The sequence below is a fragment of the Xyrauchen texanus genome, chromosome 12, assembly GCF_025860055.1.
Source record: "Xyrauchen texanus isolate HMW12.3.18 chromosome 12, RBS_HiC_50CHRs, whole genome shotgun sequence".
Lineage (NCBI taxonomy): Eukaryota > Metazoa > Chordata > Actinopteri > Cypriniformes > Catostomidae > Xyrauchen > Xyrauchen texanus.
Genome location: NC_068287.1, coordinates 37,908,546 through 37,928,849, shown reverse-complemented (window position 1 = coordinate 37,928,849; position 20,304 = coordinate 37,908,546). Strand labels below are relative to the sequence as shown.

General features: G+C 38.1%; 1 protein-coding gene across 2 annotated transcripts in view; it reads right to left on the bottom strand.

Annotated features, from left to right (window-relative positions):
- Positions 1-20,209, bottom strand: part of LOC127653101 (beta-1,4 N-acetylgalactosaminyltransferase 2-like) — a 48,720-nt gene extending 28,511 nt beyond the window's left edge. For both annotated transcript variants that reach the window (XM_052139622.1, XM_052139623.1), the window contains exons 1-2: positions 20,074-20,209; positions 17,065-17,176 (exon numbers count right to left, since the gene is read on the bottom strand). The gene's annotated coding sequence lies outside the window, so the exon portion shown is untranslated. The remainder of the gene's footprint in view (positions 1-17,064; positions 17,177-20,073) is intronic.
- Between the last annotated feature and the right edge of the window lie 95 nt (positions 20,210-20,304).

The following is a 20,304-nucleotide window of genomic DNA, read 5'->3' as shown; positions in this document are numbered from 1 at the left end:
TACTTTTCATTTTATTATACAGAGAATTGTGAAATACGATTTCTTACATATAAGATTTTTGGTCTTATGTTAAATTAATGTTCCTATGCAAGTAATGTCAACTTGTTATATTAAACTTAATAGTACATTTCTAGTAAACTTAATTTTTGTTTGTTAATTTACTATAAATTAATTAGTAACCTTACTCTGTCAATTAACTTAAAATTAATACAATTCGTTCATTTTACATCTGAAATACCACTAATCTCAACATGAGTTTACTGTATCACCACTTAAAAATACTACGTGCAATCGGTTTCCACATCTGAAATACCACTAATCTCAACATGAGTTTACTGTATCACCACTTAAAAATACTACGTGCAATCGGTTTCCACATTCTTTAAGTAAACTGAACATAATTTTTCTAGTTCAAATAACTTAACAAGTTTGAAATTCTCAACTGTTTATTTGTGTAATAAACAGCTGAAACTCTAAGAACAACACAATAAAAAAATAAAAAAATGCCTATAAAACAATCTGTTCTCAAGACTTAGACCTCTTGCAGCACTCTGCTGCATGACAACATAATATCTGGACCTAAAACAAGGTATAGAGCATTTGCAGATCAGGCACTGTGCAAACTCCAAAAAAGTATTTATTTAAAATTTGGAAAAACCTGCATGTGTCATTGGAAAGACTCTTAAACTGAACTGCAATTACAGCAAAATATGCCAGAAACAAGTTCATCTTAAAAGACAATTTTTAAGAGTTTGGAGTTTGGGTTCGAGATTCTTTCCTCCCAAAGACAGAAATACCCGCTGAATAAAATCAAATGTGTTTCTTGTTGTCTTTGGATGGTCTAAATTTAGAGCATAGATCAAAGCAAAGTGGAGACATGCAGAATGTGGCAAATTTGAGACATCATCCATGACAATTCTTCCTTCCATTGCATCCATCTTGAGGGCATGTGGATATTTGGCAGGCTTGCCTTCAGGTAAAACTGTGAGCAGTCCAACATCCAATTCACTGAAGCCTGCATTTACATCTGAATACTATAAGAGAATGAAAAATAGGAAGTGTGAATTTCTGTTCTGTGCTGGATATATTCTAGTGACCAGGGGATGCTCATTAACCAAAAAAAATATTTTTGATAACCACAGCAGGTGTACAGTGATCAATGCAAACATCAAGCACAAGGAAATGTAATCAAGCTTTAAATCATTAGAGAGATGACAAGATTTACAGAGTTACAAAACAGAACATATTGTTTTAGAAGACATGGATTAAATCACTCAGCCTAATGGTGAATTATAATATTTGGGTGAACTATTCCTTTAAACTTCGTTTTCTAGTTTACTGTATCATATTGCATGTCTTCAGAAGACTTGGAAAATCACAAGTTCAATGGAATACTTTATTGTACTTTTACATTATTCTGAATTATTAAAGGGTTAGTTAACCCAAAAATTAATATTATTCCATAATTTATTCACCCTCAAGCCATCCTACGTGTATATGACTTTCTTCTTTCAGCCAAACACAATCGGAGTTATATTAAAAAATATCCTGGGTCTTCCAAGCGTTATAATGGGAGTGAATGGTAACTTAGATTTTGAAGCCCAAAAAAGCGCATCCATCCAGGGCCTAGAAGGCCTTTATTAACCCCCTGGAGCCGTATGGATGACTTTTTTGATGGATGGATGTGGTTTTTTGGGCTTCAAAATCAAAGGTACCATTCACTCCCATTATAAAGCTTGGAAGAGATGGTGTTTGTGTTTGGCTGAAAGAAGAAAGTCATATACACCTAGGATGGCTTGAGGTGGAGTAAATTATGGGATAATTTTCCTTTTTGGATGAACTTACCCCTTAAGAACACAGAACTGAATTTACAGTATATTTTATTGCATCAACTTAAGGAATTTAAAATCACCAATGTATTTTTTCACAAGAGACAAATACAGTATCGACTGTAAAAGTACACCCAGAACTTTTTCATAACCTAATCTATAATATCATGTAATAAAACAAATTGACAATTTAAAAAAGTATAAACAGCGATAAAAAATACTTACGAAGCTCATCCTGAAAAATTCCTCCGAGTCACCCCCCCAGTAGGATTGGAAGACCTTGAAGTACTGCATTGTGAACATAAGTTACATCAGATGACTACCAAAAAGTAGATACAGGTAGACGTGAGGGTAACAATCATAGCCAAACCATGATTTAAAGATGACAATAATCATAAAGGAATACCTTGAGTCAACATGATAAATAATTTAATCAAGTGTTCTTCCTTGAATGCCTCGAAAAGTTTCATTCAAACGTGCAGAATGCGTGTCCAATGCTGCATCGAACGCAGATCTCAGATTTTCCCCAGATATGCGATTGAATTCTGCAAAAACCTAAGCAAAAATATGGAGTTGGTTAACATTAAAATAAACAATTCATAGAAAAAAGTAACTGGGATTTGAGGGAAAAAACCTGGCTTTCTGTGAAAAGTGCTGGCCACTTCTTCAAGATTTCACAGACATGTCAATGTCATGCAAAATAACGTGGAGTGTCATCGCCATGGCAAACTAAAATTACAAAACAAAGAAAAAAGGATATTATAAGCTGCCAAAGGGAAGGGGGTCATTTATTAGAGAAGGCTGAACAACTTGCAGTGAATGTAACCTGACAACTCATAAAAGAGCAAATGCTCAAACATGCAGTCTGTGGTTTGCAGAGGAACATTGTCAGTGTTGATTGCCAAGATTTTCTCAATCCTCATGAACTTGGGCACACCTTAACAACATCCAACTGAAACCACCTTGTCTGGGCAGTACTTAATACCATCAATGTAAACACTGGATGAAACGAGTGTGGTACTACAAGTAGGACTCCACAGCTGTAGATATTCCTGAACATTGTCAGGAAAGGCTGTGGCAAGTGAACTACACACTCTGTCCTTTGTACATCTGAAAAGAGGGCACAACTTCTTAAGCACTAACACATATTCTCGAATTGTTTCAATACCATGTCTCCATTCCGAGAGTCCACGTCATTGATGCTTATTGGCCAGCATTAGGGGGACATTTTTGAAATTTTGTGCATCACGGATCGCTTTCTTGAAGAACTTAAGAGTTTCCCCTCAAATCAAATTGTCCATAGATTTTTCAACGCCCCATACATTCCTCAAGTTTTGGTTGGAAATTGATTTTTTATAAATGTACTTTTAATACATAGAATGACATGGACACTCGGAATGGAGTCATGGTATTGAAACAATTCGAGAATATGTGATAGTGCTTAAGAAGCTGTGCCCTCTTTTCAGATGTATAAGTACAGAACTTACATTTCCACTGCATAGTCGGTCATCATCTGGTACTCTACAAATAATAATAATAATAATAATAGTTAATCCATCACTCAAAAGTAAAAGAAACAAAATCAGATGCATATGTTTCTTCAAATTGTGGGCCACTTACAATGCTGGACAATGACTAAAATGGAAACAGGTATTAAAACCAAAGCCTTTTGAAGTTTCTGTGCTTATTTATATTTAAATAAGATACACATAGCCTAATACTAATAATGATAATAATACTCTACTTGAAGAGGTGGCGGTAATGGTGTCTGCTAAAGACTCGCTGATAAACTCAATTGAAAAGTACCTCAGAATAATCCTCTTTTTTTTTTTTTTTTTTTTTTTGGTGCCTGCGTACATATTTTTGCATGTTTTGTCCAACATACCTGCAGACTACCGTAATAATCATAATAAGCAATCATATTATTTTCGCCGCAACCGGCTTGACTGGAGTTCACCACACATCGCATAGAAACGTCGCGAATCAAATTAAAAAGAGTTACTTTAATTAAAAGAACCAGGCTCAAGATGTCGAGGTCTGTGACATCCAGTATGATTACATCATGTCAGTCTGCGCTGCCTCATTCTAATGACCAGTCTTCAGTTCAAACTACTCCAGTAGTCGTGCCCATCAAAAACATACATTTCAAAATTATTTAATATGCGACCATTCAGCTAATTTTACAGATACGAAGCGGGCAAAGACTAGTTTTAACAGAAATGCCTTCAAATAACGCGTAGTGAATTAACGTGTTTTTTGTTCAAGTTCTTAACATGAGCTACTACGTCACACAAAACAGCATGAAAACAACAAAGTACAAAAAACTAGAATCAAAATATATTACCTTGCATTTCCAGAAGAAGAATGTCGAATCCTCGGTCCATGTGCTTCTGTGCTGTGTGTGGGAGGGCAAATTGCCGTCCGGTGCGCATGCCTAACAGCACTCTTGAACATTTTGAGTTGTTAGTTAGTTATGGGAGCCGTGTTCGAAAATGTCAGCAACAATTAAAATAGTCAAAAACTCAACATTTTGGTTAAATTCAAGTAAACATACAAATATTTTTAAGTAAGTTATACTATTACATTTTACAGTGTACTGAAGGCTGAATTTCTTGGGGGACTTTTTTAACCAATGCTGCACTTGTTTTCAAGACCATTACGATAAATAACATATAGGCTACAAACTTCAATAATAAAGAGTGTTTATTTAAATCTCACATGGTTTTATAATTGTAAAACATAAAACATAACAAAATGTATCAACTGTAGCTCCTTCCAATGACAGACATGACGCACGAAGTCATGGTTAAAAGCCCTCATAGGCTGCCTGTCTCTTATGAGGGGCTAAATCTTCCTTTATTTTTCTCTTCGTCTTCTTTCTTCTAGGTTTGTCTGCTTGCATGTTTATTACTTAGTGTAACTGTCGCTAATTTATTTTAAAAAAGAACGCTGAAAGAAAGAAAGAAACAAAATAATATACATTTTTGGAACAGCGGCCATACACGAACTACGCATTGTTATTTTTTCTTGCTGAAATGCTCATTGTTACACATGCGCCTGATGGCCACTCGCATAAAATATATTTTTAAAAAATTAACAGAATTTTCACTTCAAGTATATTTATCTAAAATATATTTTTAGATAATATACTATAGTACAATTATTTTAAAGTGTGTTAAATTGGTGAAAGCATGATGCTAATATACTTTAAATATATTTAAAGATAGTACAATTTTGGTTAGTCTATTTGCAATATACAATTGAAAAAAATAATATATTTAAAATACCATAAAGTATACTTTTTTCACTAGGGTTTTCTTGAAAATGTGAATTCAAAATTGGATGAAGTATTGTACTTCATAATCGTGAATATTTAATTAACAATTTGATTGACAGCATTGGTTCTGGAGGAAAAGTTGTTCAGTATGAGGAGTTCTAACAAATTATATGAATTATAGCAGCATCCCAGTTCAGAGGCTGTATCCTTCAAGGGTCTCATTCGAAGGCCGTTTGCGTCACTGCTATGCGACAAAGACTGTCCCAATTCAAAGGCTCATTCAAATGAAACGTTACATGACAAGAACAGTCCTCCGTAGGCTAGACAGTCCCAATTAACAATGCTCAGTATGACCTTCGTAGCCTTTGAAGGTGTGGCATTTGAAGTCTAAGTCCTTCGAAGGATGCAGCCTTTGAATTGGGACACAGCCATTGTGTGTATGTGTGTATGTGTGAAACACCACGTGATTACAGAGGTGTAAAACACATTAGCGCCATCTATTGGCTGATTTCTTTCAAATTTCTCACAGAACTCTAGGGCCAGGAGTCGAACAGGCCCACCGAATTTTGTGCTGAGCGGCCTCCGTTAACCTTGTCTAAGTGCTCAAAATTCATTGGCCGATGGCAGCCATGTTTTTTGAGATACGCCATTGTCTTCATAGACAGCCATGGCACCTTGGACAAAGACACTGCATACCGATTTTTAACTCAGTCAGACTAAGGGTTGCATTTTTCCTGTTATAGCACCAACAAGTGGCCAAACTTTTTTATTGTGACCTCAGATTGAGCTCATACTCATGTGTATTTTAGTAAAAATGGCCTGCCCTTTTCGAACTTTTTGGAATCCTTCGACCGTGAGTCGAAATTTCAACTTATTTTTTATAATTATTGATAATCAGACTGCACAGTATATTTCTGCACTGGTTTGTTTCCGATTGGGTGACAAACCTAGGACTAGTTTGCAAAAGTAGGTTTTCAACAATATCTGAAATATTTACCGAACGGTTTGACGGACACCAATGCTTCTTGATGCAAAGTTGTTTAAATGAGAAGAGCTGTCAGGTGATATATATTACTTGTGCTTTTTCACAGCACTGCATTATATACAACCAATAACACCTAAAAAAATAACGATAACACCACCTTGTGGACGATTTTTAAAAACTTTCCACAACCCTCTCAGACCAAGAGTCAAATAGGTCCACCAAGTTTCATTATAATTGGTCATTGTTAACCTTTTGTAATAGATAATGAAATTTGATTGGCCGATGGTGGCCATGTTTTTCTATATGAATGTCCATATAGAAAATTATGGCAGCTAAGAAAAGACAATGTATTCACATTTTGAAGTCAATACGATTAACGGTTTCATAGTTACAGCCAATTTCATGTTTTTTTGGTATTATAGCACCACCATGTGGTAAAACCATGCCAACTTTTCTGGGCGACCAAAGATTGACCTCTTACATAAGCATGCCAAGTTTGGTGAAGATATATCATTTCCTTCAAGATTTATAGCCATTTACGTAAAATTGGCCACTCCTACTTCCGATGTTTCGCATACCATACGCTAGCTCGAGTCGAAAGTAAAAAAAAATTATATTGAGGCTCCATAGAATCGTTTTTCACTGGTTTGGTCCCGATCGGGCGAAAAACCTAGGACTAGTTCGCAAAAGAATGTTTTATGAAAAATCCAAGATGGCGGAAAATTTTCAATGACTGAAATGAAATCGGAGATATAAGTTTTGTTTGGACTGAGTCAAGGATTCCAATGTTATAAAGTTGATTCTACGACAAACGGTCTAGGAGTTAAGAGCAGTTTTGCATTTTTGATCGCTGTAGTGTCCCCTATTAACCGATTTGGCCAAGTCCGTGTTTCTGATTGTCGAGCAGTACTACTACCATCTGACCAAGTTTCAAGTCTCAAGTCTCCAGTACCTTACGGTACACTCTGCTCGATCAGTTTTATGGTGGAATAATTATAAATATCGCTGCAAGCAGCAACTAATGGGGTTCAAGCAGTTTAAGGCCTTTAATCACATGCATAAAAAGGTATTATGTTATCAGTTTTATGGCAGAATAATAATAATAATAATCTTAACAATTACAATAGGGTTTAAGCACCAAGCGCTTGAACCCCTAGTAATACTAATAAACATCTTAACAATTACAATAAGGTTTCAAAGGTTATAAGGTTAAATTAGCACTTAACACCTAATAATACAAATCCTAACAAAAATAATTGGTTTCTAGCCCTTTGGGCATGAACCCCTAAAAATCCTAACAAAAACAATAGGTTTCTAGCCCTTTGGGCTTGAACCCCTAAAAATCCTAACAAAAACAATATGTTTCTAGCCCTTCGGGCTTGAACCCCTAATAATAATAATAATAATAACAATCTTAACAATTACAATAGGGTTTCAGCACTAGGGGTTGAACCCCTGAAAATTATAACAAAAACAATAGGTTTCTAGCCCTTTGGGCTTGAACCCCTAAAAATCCTAATAAAAACTATATGTTTCTAGTCCTTCAGGCTTGAACCCTTAATAATAAAAATCATAACAAAAACAATAGGTTTCTAGCCCTTTGGGCTTGAACCCCTAAAAATCCTAACAAAAACTATATGTTTCTAGTCCTTCAGGCTTGAACCCTTAATAATAAAAATCCTAACAAAAACTATAGGTTTCTAGCCCTTTGGGCTTGAACCCCCTAATAATAATACAAATCCTAACAAAAACAATAGGTTTCTAGCCCTTCGAGCTTGAACCCCTATTAATAATAATAATAATAATCGTAACAATTACAATAGGGTTTCAGTGCTAAGAGCTTGAACTCCTAATAATAATAATAATCCTAACAAAAACAATAGGTTTCTAGCCCTTCAGCCTAGAACCCATCCAAAACCAAATATAACACCTAAGTTCTTCGCTGTTTAACATGATGTAACAGTTCATTCTTTGAGAGTCAAATTATATTTTAGCGGCTTGTTTTTAGAGGTTTTTGGTCCAATAATTAGTACCACTGTTTTGTCGGAATTTAGTAGAAGGAAATTTCTGTCCATCCAATCTTTTATTTAATTGATACACTGCTAATTTCATCAGGTTTTGAAGAAATATTAAGTTGTTTATCATCAGCATAACAGTGGAAACTTATTCCATGATTCCTGATAAAACCTCCCAGAGGAAGCATATACAAGGAGAAAAGCACAGGCCCTTAATCTGATCCCTGTGCACTCCATACTTTTGTTTGGTTTGACAATTCCTCATTTCAAGGTGGTAGTGGTCTGATAAATAGGACCTAAACCATGCTAATGCAAGTACACAAATGCCAACATAATTCTCTAGCCTATTCAAGAGAATGTCGTGATCTATCGTGTTGAATGCAGCACTAAGATCTAAAAGCACTAGAAGTGAAATGCAGCTGTGATCAGATGATATGAGCAAGTCATTCGTAACTCTGATAAGTGCAGCCTCTGTACTGTGATGGGGCATAAATCCTGACTTAAATTGTGCACATATACTATTTATCTATAGAAATGAATATAGTTGGGAGTATACTACCTTTACTAGTATTTTTGACATAAATGAGAGATTTGAAAATAGTCTATAATTAGCCAGTTCTCCAGGATCAAGTTGTGGCTTCTTAATAAACAGTTTGATAACTGCCATTTTAAAGTTTCTTGGGACATGTCCTAAGGATAGCAAGAAGTTAATAATATTAAGAAGAGGCTCTGAGATTACAGGGAATATGCTCTTCATGACCTATGACAGCGAAGGTTTGAAGGTGCACATGAGGAACATTATGAGACACTGTTTTCTGATGTACGGTGACAGATGATTGCATTATTCCAATTTTATTTCTGATTATTTCAATTTTATCTGTAAAGAAATTCATGAAGTTATTACTCTTGTGTTGCAACAGAATATCTGGTTCAGTTGAGGGTTTGTTCCTAACCAATTTAGCCACATTGTTGTGGTTATTTTCTATGAGTTTGCTAAAATACGTTGACCAGGCAGCTTTTAGTGCCTGTCTGTAGCTACAGACACTATCCTTTCATTCACAGCAAAATACCTCTAATTTTGTATTCTTCCACTTGTGTGCCATTTTCCGAGCTGCTTTCTTAAGAGCATGAGTGTGATCATTGTACCATGGTGCAGGGCTTTTTCTCTAATTTTCTTTAAGTGAAGGGGGTGACATTATCAAGAGTGCTAGAGAAGACTGTATTTATATTTCATCAAGTTCTTCTAGGCTTTGGGCCTTACTGAGTGTATGAGATAGCTTCACTAATAATCTTCCAAATCTATCTTTACTGGTCGAAAGAATAGTTCTACCTGAACAATGGCATGGTGTAGATTGAGTAACATTTAGCTGACTGCAGCAAACAAGAGACAAGGTAATGATCTGACTAGGGTTGCAACAGTATGAGATTTTCACAGTATGATAACCGTATCAGAAAAGATCACGGTATACAGTATTACACAATCAGTATTATCAGTGAAAACAGAAGGGTTGTTTATTTATTTTGAGCAAACACTTTATTATAGTTGAAACCATTTATTTTATTGAAGTGTGTAAAGAATAAGAAAACTAACATAATTATAATAATAAACCCAATTATAAACATGATAACAAATAGCATGTAACTATTTGTTGTGCACCTACAGTATATGTTAACAGGACATTTCTTAAAAAGCTCACATAGCTGATGTTATTATTAATTTAACATGCTCACATGCTTTAGTTATATAACTGTAACGATGTGTAGGACCCAAGTGCAGATTTATACCCAAAACGATGATGATGATACAAGAAACCCTATCTATACACGTGAACATGAACTAAAGTAGACAAACTTGAAACAGGAACTTGAAACTAGACTATTAACGGGACATGACAAGAGCTGTGTTACACAAACTAATATCAATACTAGACAAGAAACAATGGCAAACATGAGGGCTTAAATACATGGATAATATTTTTTGTTAGGATATATGGGGAAACATAGGCCAATGAACAAACAGAACTCTAAACAAGATAAAAGCAATGAACTAAAACTAATGACAAACTAGAACTGTAATCAACAATGAACCAATGTAAACAAGACACATGAACACGGAGGGAAAACAGGACATCACATGACTGGGAAACAGGAACTTAACAAGAATTTCAACATAAAAGTACACAAAAGACAACAGGGAATGTGACAGGAGCGCGCCCCCCCCAATAAAAAAATAAAGGCAAATTGTCCATGTAGCGTAGGGTAAAAGATGTGGATCAGGGGGGCACAAGTGGCAAACAGGCAGTTCAAGGGGTAACAAGAAGAGCAGAGGAACCAGGCAAGATCAGGGAGACCAGAGCAGATCAGGCGGGTGGCCAGGAGACCAGGCGGACAGTTAGGAGGCCAGAACAGATCAGGTGAGCAGCCAGGAGACCAAGGGAACCAGAGCAGACCAGATGGGCAGCCAGAAGACCAAGGGAACCAGAGCCGATCAGGCGGGAAGCCAGGAGACCAAGGGAACCAGAGCAGACCAGATGGGTAGCCAGGAGACCAAGGGGATGACCTCAAGGTGGGGACAGAGTCGGGAGGCGGCAGTAGAACAGGGTCTGGGTCAGGAGGCCAGGGAGGTGGCCGCAGGACAGTCTGTAGGGGAGCGGGCGGAGTCGCGTGAGGAATGGTCTCTTGGGGAGCGGGTGGAGCCACGTGAAGAATGTTCTCTGGGGGACCGGGCGGAGTCGCATGAGGAATGGTCTCTGGGGGAGGAGCCGTGGAAGGTGGAGCCATGGAAGACGGAGCCGTGGAGGACTTCCGGGGGCGGAGCAGGGAAGGCTCCGGAGACAGGGTCATGGAAAGCTCAGGAGACAGGGCCATGGAAGGCTCAGGAGACAGGGCCATGGAAGGCTCAGGAGACGTGGAAGGCGGAGCCATGAGGACTCCGGGGGTGGAGCCATGGAAGGCGGATCCATGGAGGACTTCCGGGGCAGAGCCGGGGAAGGCTCCGGAAACATGGCCATGGAAGGCTCTGGAAACAGGGCCATGGAAGGCGGAGCTGTGGAAGGCTCAGGAGAAGGCGGAGCCGTGGAAGGCTCAGGAGAAGGCGGAGCCGTGGAAGGCTCTGGGGATGGAACCTGGGGAGCAGAATCCTTTTTCTTATCCTCCTCTGGACGGATGAGGCTGGCAACGCTGGCTCTGGGATGGACGAGACTTCCAGCTCGTTGGCTGTGGCAGGCGTGGGCGTTGGCTCATTGGCTGTGGCAGCTACCATTGACTGTGGCAATGAATCGACCACCAGAACAGGTTGAGGCCCCCCAAAAAAAAGCTATTTAGGGGAGTTGAACCGCGTGGAGTTACCTTGGAGCCGGGGGCCATGACGTGGAACTCTGGTTTAGCAGCGGCTATGTCGTTGAACTCTGGTTTGGTGGCGGCTATGTCATGGAACCCTGGCTCTGTATCCGCCTTCCCCACAGTGAAGGTGGAACCAGAGATCTTTAGGGCGAGGTCGATATATTGAGCCAGGCTGAGGTGACTGCGACTGTTAGGCATCAAGGAAGAGGTTGACTCAATTAGTCCATAACAAAAAGTGTCTTGAGGGCAACCTCATTGAAGTTCACCTGGCATACCAGAGCACAAAAATCCTCCACATAATCTTCCAGGGGTTGATTGTCCTGACGAAGATGCAAGAGCCGAACCACTGGGTCCATAATGGGTGGTCTAGTATTCTGTAACAATGTGTAGGACCCAAGTGCAGATTTATTAGTAAAACGACGATGATGATGATACAAGAAATCCCATTTATGCACGAGAACATGAACTAAACTAGACATAAACTTGAAACAGGAACTTGAAACTAGACTATTACCAGGACATGACTAGAGCTATGTTACACAAACTAACATCAATACTAGACAAGAAACAATGGCAAATATGAGGGCTTAAATACATGGACATGGGGAAACATAAGCCAATGAACAAACAGAACTCTAAACAAGATAACAAGGCAATTAACTAAAACCAATGACAAACTAGAACTGATAACAAAGTAATCAAACAATGAACCAATGAAAGCAAGACACATAACACGGAGGGAAAACAGGACATCACATGACTGGGAAACAGGAACTTAACAAGAATTTCAACATAAAATTACACAAACAAAAGACAACAGGGTATGTGAAAATAACATGTTATTGTTACATGCTATTTGTTGTCATGTTTACAATTCGGTTTATTATAATAATTATGTTAGCTTTCTTATTTATTCTATTTATTTTATTTTCAAAAGGGAGACCTTTTTTACACATACTTTACACATAAATAAATGGTTTCAAGTTTCAATTATAAAGTGTTTGCTCAAAAATAAATAAATAAACAACCCTTCTGTTTTCACTGATAATACTAATTGTGTAATACTGTATACTGTGAAACCATGATATTTTCTGATACGGTTATCATACCGTGAAAATCTCATACCGTTGCAACCCTAGTCAGGGCTGCTACTGTTGAGAGGTTGGAATTTACAATCTCCGTAACACTTTAAACTAGAAGTCTCACTAGAATTGAAATTGGGCACATTAGTTTTGATGTCTGCGCTCCGCACTATCGAGGGAAGCCAGTTGTTGCACTCACGCGCCAGAGAGAAGAGCAGATCATTAGCGTGAGCTCGTTACACTCGCAGATGAGAAGTCTTTAGCTGTTTGCGAGATTATCATTAAATCTGCCTCGGCAGTCCTAAATAGTCAATCACTTTGGGGGCAGCTGAAATATTTTCAATGGGAGAACCTTATAATTGTTCTTTCCCTGCTGTCTGCGACCCAGTCCGAATAAACCAGTTGAGAAACACTGCTTTAACTCACACACACACTCACTTATGTCAGACCCTTTCGCCTTGCTTCTCTCTGACATTTTCTCTGCTGCATGTTTGTGTGTGTGATGCAAGTTGATGAGTCTGACAGACAGTCAAGAAGGAAAGGAGATGTGCACGCGCATGTGAGATTCTCCATCCGGTTGCATTTTTTTCTCATTACCGTAGATAAGCAAATGTACATGGTATGATTACCGTCAATTTTCAAACCGTGGTATACCGTGAAACTGGTATACCGCTGCAACCCTAGATCTGAGATGTCATCGCTCTGCAGTAGAATTTCTATAACATCAAATCCATATGACAATTTGATTATGGTGATGAGTTGGTCCTGTCAGATTTTGTTTGTTTCACATATTCCCTGTTGTCTTTTGTTTTTGTGCTTTTATGTTGGGGTTCTTGTTTAGTTCCTGTTTCCTGTTAGGTTTTTGTAGTTCTTTGTAGTTTCATTTTATGATTGGTTTTCCCCTGATTGTTACTCATTCCCTGATTGTTGCCCCAGGTGTTCCATGTTTTCCCTTGTGTATTTAAGCCCTTGTTTCCCCCAGTTTATTTGTCAGTTCTTGCATGTTTTGTTATGCTCTGTGCTAGGTTTCCTGTGTTTTTCTTTACTCTGAGTTTTCTCGTTAATTTAAATAAAGCTGCACTTAGATCATCATTCTTTGCCTGCCTCATCACAGTTTGATTCCAAGAGAGTTGAGAATATTGGTAAATGCTAATCCCAATGTGTCATGTGAATGTTGAAGTCACCAACTATTAAATCTCTATCTACAGTAACTACAATATCTGAAAAAAATCTGCAAATTCACCAAGGAAATCAGAATAAGGCCTGGGATTTTTTATTTATATCATACGGTGTCACATTAAGCATTATTAGTTCAAAAGACTTAAACTTATATCCTGTCCTCTGAGTAACACCAAAAACTTCACTGTAAATTGTAGCAACACCTCCTCCTCGACCCTGTAGACAAGGCTCATTTTTATAACAATAACCTGGGGGAGTAGATTCATTTAAACTAATATATTCATCTGGTTTAAGCTAGGTTTCTGTCTAACAGAGCACATCCAAACTATGAACTGTAATAATTTAATTTACAATTAATGCTTTGGTAGACAGAGATCTGATGTTTAGTAGCCCTACCTTCATATGATGTTTTTTGTTTTGTTCAAGTTTGACCTTAATAAAAAAAATTCTAAATTATTTAGTGAGAGTTTTGTGATTTGGTAGTTTGGGGAACAGACACAGTCTCTATATGATATCTAGATGATACTGTCTCTTGTGTTGTAGTGTTGTAGTTTATGTGACTTGTGTGGCGTCTCAAGGCAGCTAGCAGACATTCGGATTAACCAGTTTGTCTGCTTCCTGGCCTGGGCCCCAGTTAGTCAAATACTGTCATTATTAAGAATAAGAGACAAATTACTAGAGAGGAGAGTGGCACCTTCCCTGGAGGGATGGAGTACGTCTCTCTTTAGCAGGTCAGGTCTAACCCAAAAACTCCAATTCTCTATAAATTCTATGCTATTCTTCAGACACCACTCAGACATCCAGACATTCAGTGACACTAATGTACTATAAACCTCATCACCACGATGAGCAGGGAGGGGGCCAGAGCATATTACAGTGTCTGACATTGTTTTTGCAATTTCACACATCTCTTTAACATTATCTCTAATGATTTCCGATTGGCAAAACCGGACATCATTAGTCTCGACATGAATACAAATATTTGAAAATCTACACTTGGCATTAGTCAGCACCTGTAAATTTTATCTGACGTCAGACACTCTGGCACCCGAAATGCATATAACAATAGTGGCTGGAGTCAATATTTCCACATTGCTTACAATAGAATCAACAATTAATAGGGCTCTTTCAACATGATACCCGATGCATCACTGAGTGGGGAGAATCGATTGGAAATCCTAACAGGACCGGGAGAGTGGTGTTAATTTGCTGAGCGAGTTTGCCGCAAAGATGTCACACAAATGCCCTGCTGCTGGGGCTCTAGAGCCAGAACCAAAGTATGTGTGTTGCTCGCTGTTCTACGCACATTCAAAAAAGTATCTACCAGCTTCTCTCTCTCTAACTGACCTCCACTAGCGTTCTCTAACTCATTAACCTTCTCCGTCAGCCTGACTAATTCCTTACATTTATCATATGTGAATCCCTCACTGCTAACAAAAGCTAATGTAAACGTGTGACATGCAGTGTAGGAAGAAATAACGAGCAGATGCCATGACTTATCACAATTGATTGTTGTTGTTGTTGTTGTTGTTGGTTGTTCCTGAGCTGTGAGAGTTTGAGATCGATGTGAATCCCTCACGCAATTGTTTGATGTTTTGTTTGTTCTTGATAAGCTGTGCTTTGAGATCGATGCAGTAATCTATGTAACACAGAGAAGAAAAACGGCTGTGCGCTGTAAAATGCATGCAATTTAATCGCGATAAAAATAGAAAACGGATGCACCTGGAAAATGCACACAGTTGAATAATGCGGGGGGGTGGGTTTGGGAACTTGATGCAGGCTGAAAAATGGCAGATGTTAAGTATTAAAAGCTGAAAACAGATAGATAAGGGATGCTAAAAAAAAGCTGTCAGGCTACAAACACTAGGCCCTATGCTAGGTGCCAGCATCATCAGGTAAAATACACACAGATGAAACTGTAAAAAAGCAGAAAAACCCGAAACGTGCTGTAAAATGACAAAGAATAAAACAATGAATATATGCGAATAAGAAAAAGCAATGCTAAGCAGGCTAGCAGGCTACACAACACTCATGCAGCATGCCGTTAGGAACGGGAAGTCCAGTGTCTCGAGACATGTTAAATAAAGCGGCTTCTAAAAATGCAGCGCTTTCGTGGGAGATCCTAAAAACTCAGTGAAACATGACGCAGTTGTCAAAAGACAAGTTTACATGTCTAGTGAATGTTTACATGAAAATTATTGAAAAACAGCGTGAGCTTTTACCTCTCAAATAGACAGCCTTTTGCCTCAGTTGATTGTATGTCATTTTCCACTGTATTCAGTGCTATTTGTTCTCTGTTTGTAAATATCCTAATGCTGTTTTACTGTGCGAGAAACCGCTCCAAATGATTCCGTGAGCGAGCGATCCGAATGAATTGTGCTGACTCACAAATTGATCCAGACAGTTTTATAAGCCCGTTTTGCCAGTTCACTGAAAAGATCCGACTCAAAAGAATTATTAATTCGCAAATTGGTCATTGCTAGTTCTTTTAAACTGCCACGGGACACACTTCATGACTGATTAAATATTCTGTGAGTAAATATTTCTCAGGTCAGTCAGAACGCTCATGGTCCGCACAGTGTGTATGGCCGGACAGCTGTAGGCACCACTGAATCACTCTGCAATCATGTTCACGCCAAACCTACGCCCTTGCTAAACATCATCAAATAAACATATTTCTGTGTTCACCAATGATCATCTGCTTACATACTATCTGTAAATTGCAAACACTTAGTTAGTGTCCAATTTTAAAATACTTTAAACCAAGACCAGGAAAGGCTTATTTATTTCAATGAAAAATAAGGGAAAAGGAAAACAGTTAAACATGTTAAACTATAATATTAATGTTAGTGAACACACATTATACATATTAGACTTCAAACGATGAAATGGTTGGGTCTTTTGAAAGAAAGTATTGAAGAGCCCTGTTCTAAAAGATAGCTTTCAGATAAGCTTAACACATTATTCTGAGGTTGATATGTAATCTGCAATAGCTACATTTTTAAATAGTATGCTCATCATGGAGAGTGTTTATGTGTAATCTAAAAATATACCAGAACTGCAGCAATTATCATTATAGGAAAGGGAAAAAATGATATAACCAGTTCCTTATATAAACAATGCATAACATTTCAGGAGTTCAATAACAGTTCAAAATCTAAGCATGAAAGAACTTAGACAAATCATCCTACATAGGTGCACACAACGCTTGCAGTAATCAACACCCAACCACCAACAAAGAAAGATCTCCATTATCTTTCCTGTCCACACTGAGGCACAGCCTCTCTTGTCTTATCCACATGAGTTAACAAAAAAGTGAGATAAATGAAAATCTCAAAAAGTGAGATGCACCTACCAGTATGAAAAAACTATCCTTTCTTGCGTGTTTGTCCCTGCCAGGAAGAAGTCCACATGAATATGTCTGATGTAGCCATCCTTGTCTACTTCCTCCTTGTGCTGAAATGGAACTGATCAAATTGCATTGCATTAGCTATAGAGATAGAAAGTGAGTATCACATGTCTTTAACCTTGTAGTGTTCAAAATTAAGTTTAAGTTTAATGCATTCAGGAAGTAAAGGAGTGCGGACTATGGAGAGTAATGGAAAACGGTCAATGTTTATGAGCAGAAGAACTTGCAAGTGGCATCTTTGTCTTTTGCTTCAATCTGTGTATTGTTCTTGAAAATTATTCAAATTCTTCCTTTGAGAGGCATTTACAGTATTTCAATGTGCTTCATATACAGTGCATGCATTGTTATGAAGAATGCATGTAAATCCAACCAATGTGAGAGGAACATAATCATCTTATTTTTTGGAAGCCTGTGTAGCATGTACTGTATCAGGGTAGTTGATATGAAATCAGATAGTAACTCAATTGTCCTGCAGTGTGACATGCTAGACTCTAAAAGTGTATAACACTATTCTCAAACTAAACTGAACTGACAACCAGTTTACATAGCTGTACTATTTATCTCGTGCTTCATTCATTTAAATAATCTCTTTTACTTATTTATTTGGTAAGTAGCCGTGCAATAAGCAGGATAATATAATGTTGCAAAAGAAACCCATTAAGTGATACACGTCCTAATCACCCATTCAGGGTTTATTTTGGGATAATAAATGACTGACAGTAAAGTATCCCTAAAATATTAATTTAAGGACTACATGGCATATTTGTTCTTTTAAGTGAACTGCAAAAAAAGTTTATTAAAAATGTTGAGAAACCATGAATTCTCCTCCTTGCCTATAAAGTGGTAATATGCACAAAGAATGCAAATTAAAAAAAAGAAGAAGGTGAAAGTGGAGATCTATGGTAAAAAACAAAACAAAAAGAAAGTAAGTGCTTAAATATTGATCTGTTTTTCACTGTCACTTCATATTGCTTCTGAAGAAATGGATTTAACCACTGGAGTCATGTTGCACCCCACAAGTCCAACAACAGTATAGCTGTAGGCAGAGCTCCAAAAAGGGGCAGGAGCTCTAAACTGCCAGCAAAATAGGCAGCCCCTTTCCTAAACCTTACCATATGTGGAAGAGATGCCACCTTTTAAGTAACCCTGCCCCCTTATGGAGTAAGTTCCTAAAATTAAGAGATGCATACCTGACTTTTATATTAAGACATGGTGTTGTGTGTTTATAACACACAACACCATGGGGTTAATCTGGCTACAGAATTCTGCTGAGCCTCTTGCATATTCCCCTTAAAGAGGTCATGAATTGGAAAATAATAGAGTGAGAAAAAAAAATTAATAAAGAGTGGCTGATGTTTATTTTAATGAATATTTGCTACGATAATGATAAACGCGAGTCCGACCATCACATCTGGTGAGACAAATCCATGACTCGTCGGGGAAGAGCACTTTTTGCCAGTCCTGTCTGGTCCAGCGAAGGTGGTTTTGTGCCCATAGGCGATGTTGTTGCCGGTGATGTCTGGTAAGGACCTGCCTTACAACAGGCCTACAAGCCCTCAGTCCAGCCTCTCTCAGCCTATGTCTGAGCACTGATGGAGGAATTGTGTATTCCTGGTGTAACTCGGCAGTTGTTGTTGCCATCCTGTACCTGTCCTGCAGGTGTGATATTCGGATGTACGATCCTGTGCAGGTGTTGTTACAAATGGTCTGCTACTTCGAGGATGATCAGCTGTCCTTCCTGTCTCCCTGTAGCGCTGTCTTAGAAAGGAATGGTGGTGGCGTAGTGGCTAAAGCACAGGGCTGTTAATCAAAAGGTTGCTGGTTCAAACCCCATGGCCACCACCATTGTGCCCTTGAGCAAGGCACTTAACTCCAGGTTGCTCCGGGGGGATTGTTCCTGTAATAATTGCACTGCCAAAAATGCGTCTGCCAAATGCATAAATGTAAATGTAATGTCTCAGGCATCTCATAGTACAGACATTGCAATTTATTGCCCTGGCCACATCTGCAGTCCTCATGCAGCATGCCTAAGGCACGTTCACGTAGATGAGCAGGGACCCTGGGCATCTTTCTTTTGGTGTTTTAACTATCTGAGTCAGTAGAAAGGTCTCTTTAGTGTCCTAAGTTTTTGTGACTTTAATTGCCTACAGTCTGTAAGCTGTTAGTGTCTGAACCACCTGTCCACAGGTGCATGTTCATTACTTGTTTATGGTTAATTGAACAAGCATGGAAAACATATACCCTTCACAATAAAGATCTGTAAAGTTATTTGGATTTGTAAAAAAAAAAAAAAAGTGTCCTGAATAAGGGACCTTTCGTTTTTTGCTGAGTTTATATTGGACCTGACAACAAACAAGGCTGAGTATCCATGTTAATTGTTTTGCTTCGTATGTTACAGACTGTTAGATGTGTACTGAGTAATTGATTTGATCCTAGTGATTTTAGATGCTCGTGTATTAGTTTTAATGCACAGGGATCTCTAAGCAGGATATATTTTCTTGCTCTGTTGGCAAGATGGCACAAGATGTACATAAAGAGCATTGATATCAATATATTTAGACAATTTCTTTCCTTTTTTGAATGAAAACATGACTCATTGTAATGAACAATGTATGCCTTTGTCACTAAACTGAATATATGAGGAAAGATGATTATATGACAAACGGCAGTGCGACAAACACCTGTGAATGTATCCTGTATACGATTACATGTTGCACAATAAGTGTATCCTTTCACAGTTATAAATGTGATCACACCATGTATTTACACTTTATTTGGTACTGTCATGCTTTACTCAGCATTTGTAAAACACAGAAATTATTCACCATTGGAAAATGCTCCAACTATGTAACAAGATACACACCGTTGTGTCACGTCTTGGTTTAAACAAGAATAAAAGTAAAACATATTACACAAATATACAAGGAATAAACATAAATTAGAGTGATTACTTACCACGTTCTCACAGACTGCAGAATCCAGGGCGTTTGTGGAGGGGTTAATATTCTTCAAATTCAAAGTATGGATGAATTCCTCCTATTGTCATATTTTAACCATACAAAGTTTTCCACATACGTGCAATGGTGGGGACGTTTACACTTATCCACAAGCAAAGATGTTACCCGATCTCAGCAGTGAGCATTTACACTGATGTCTTAAAAAAACACACCCCAAAAAACAGAGCAT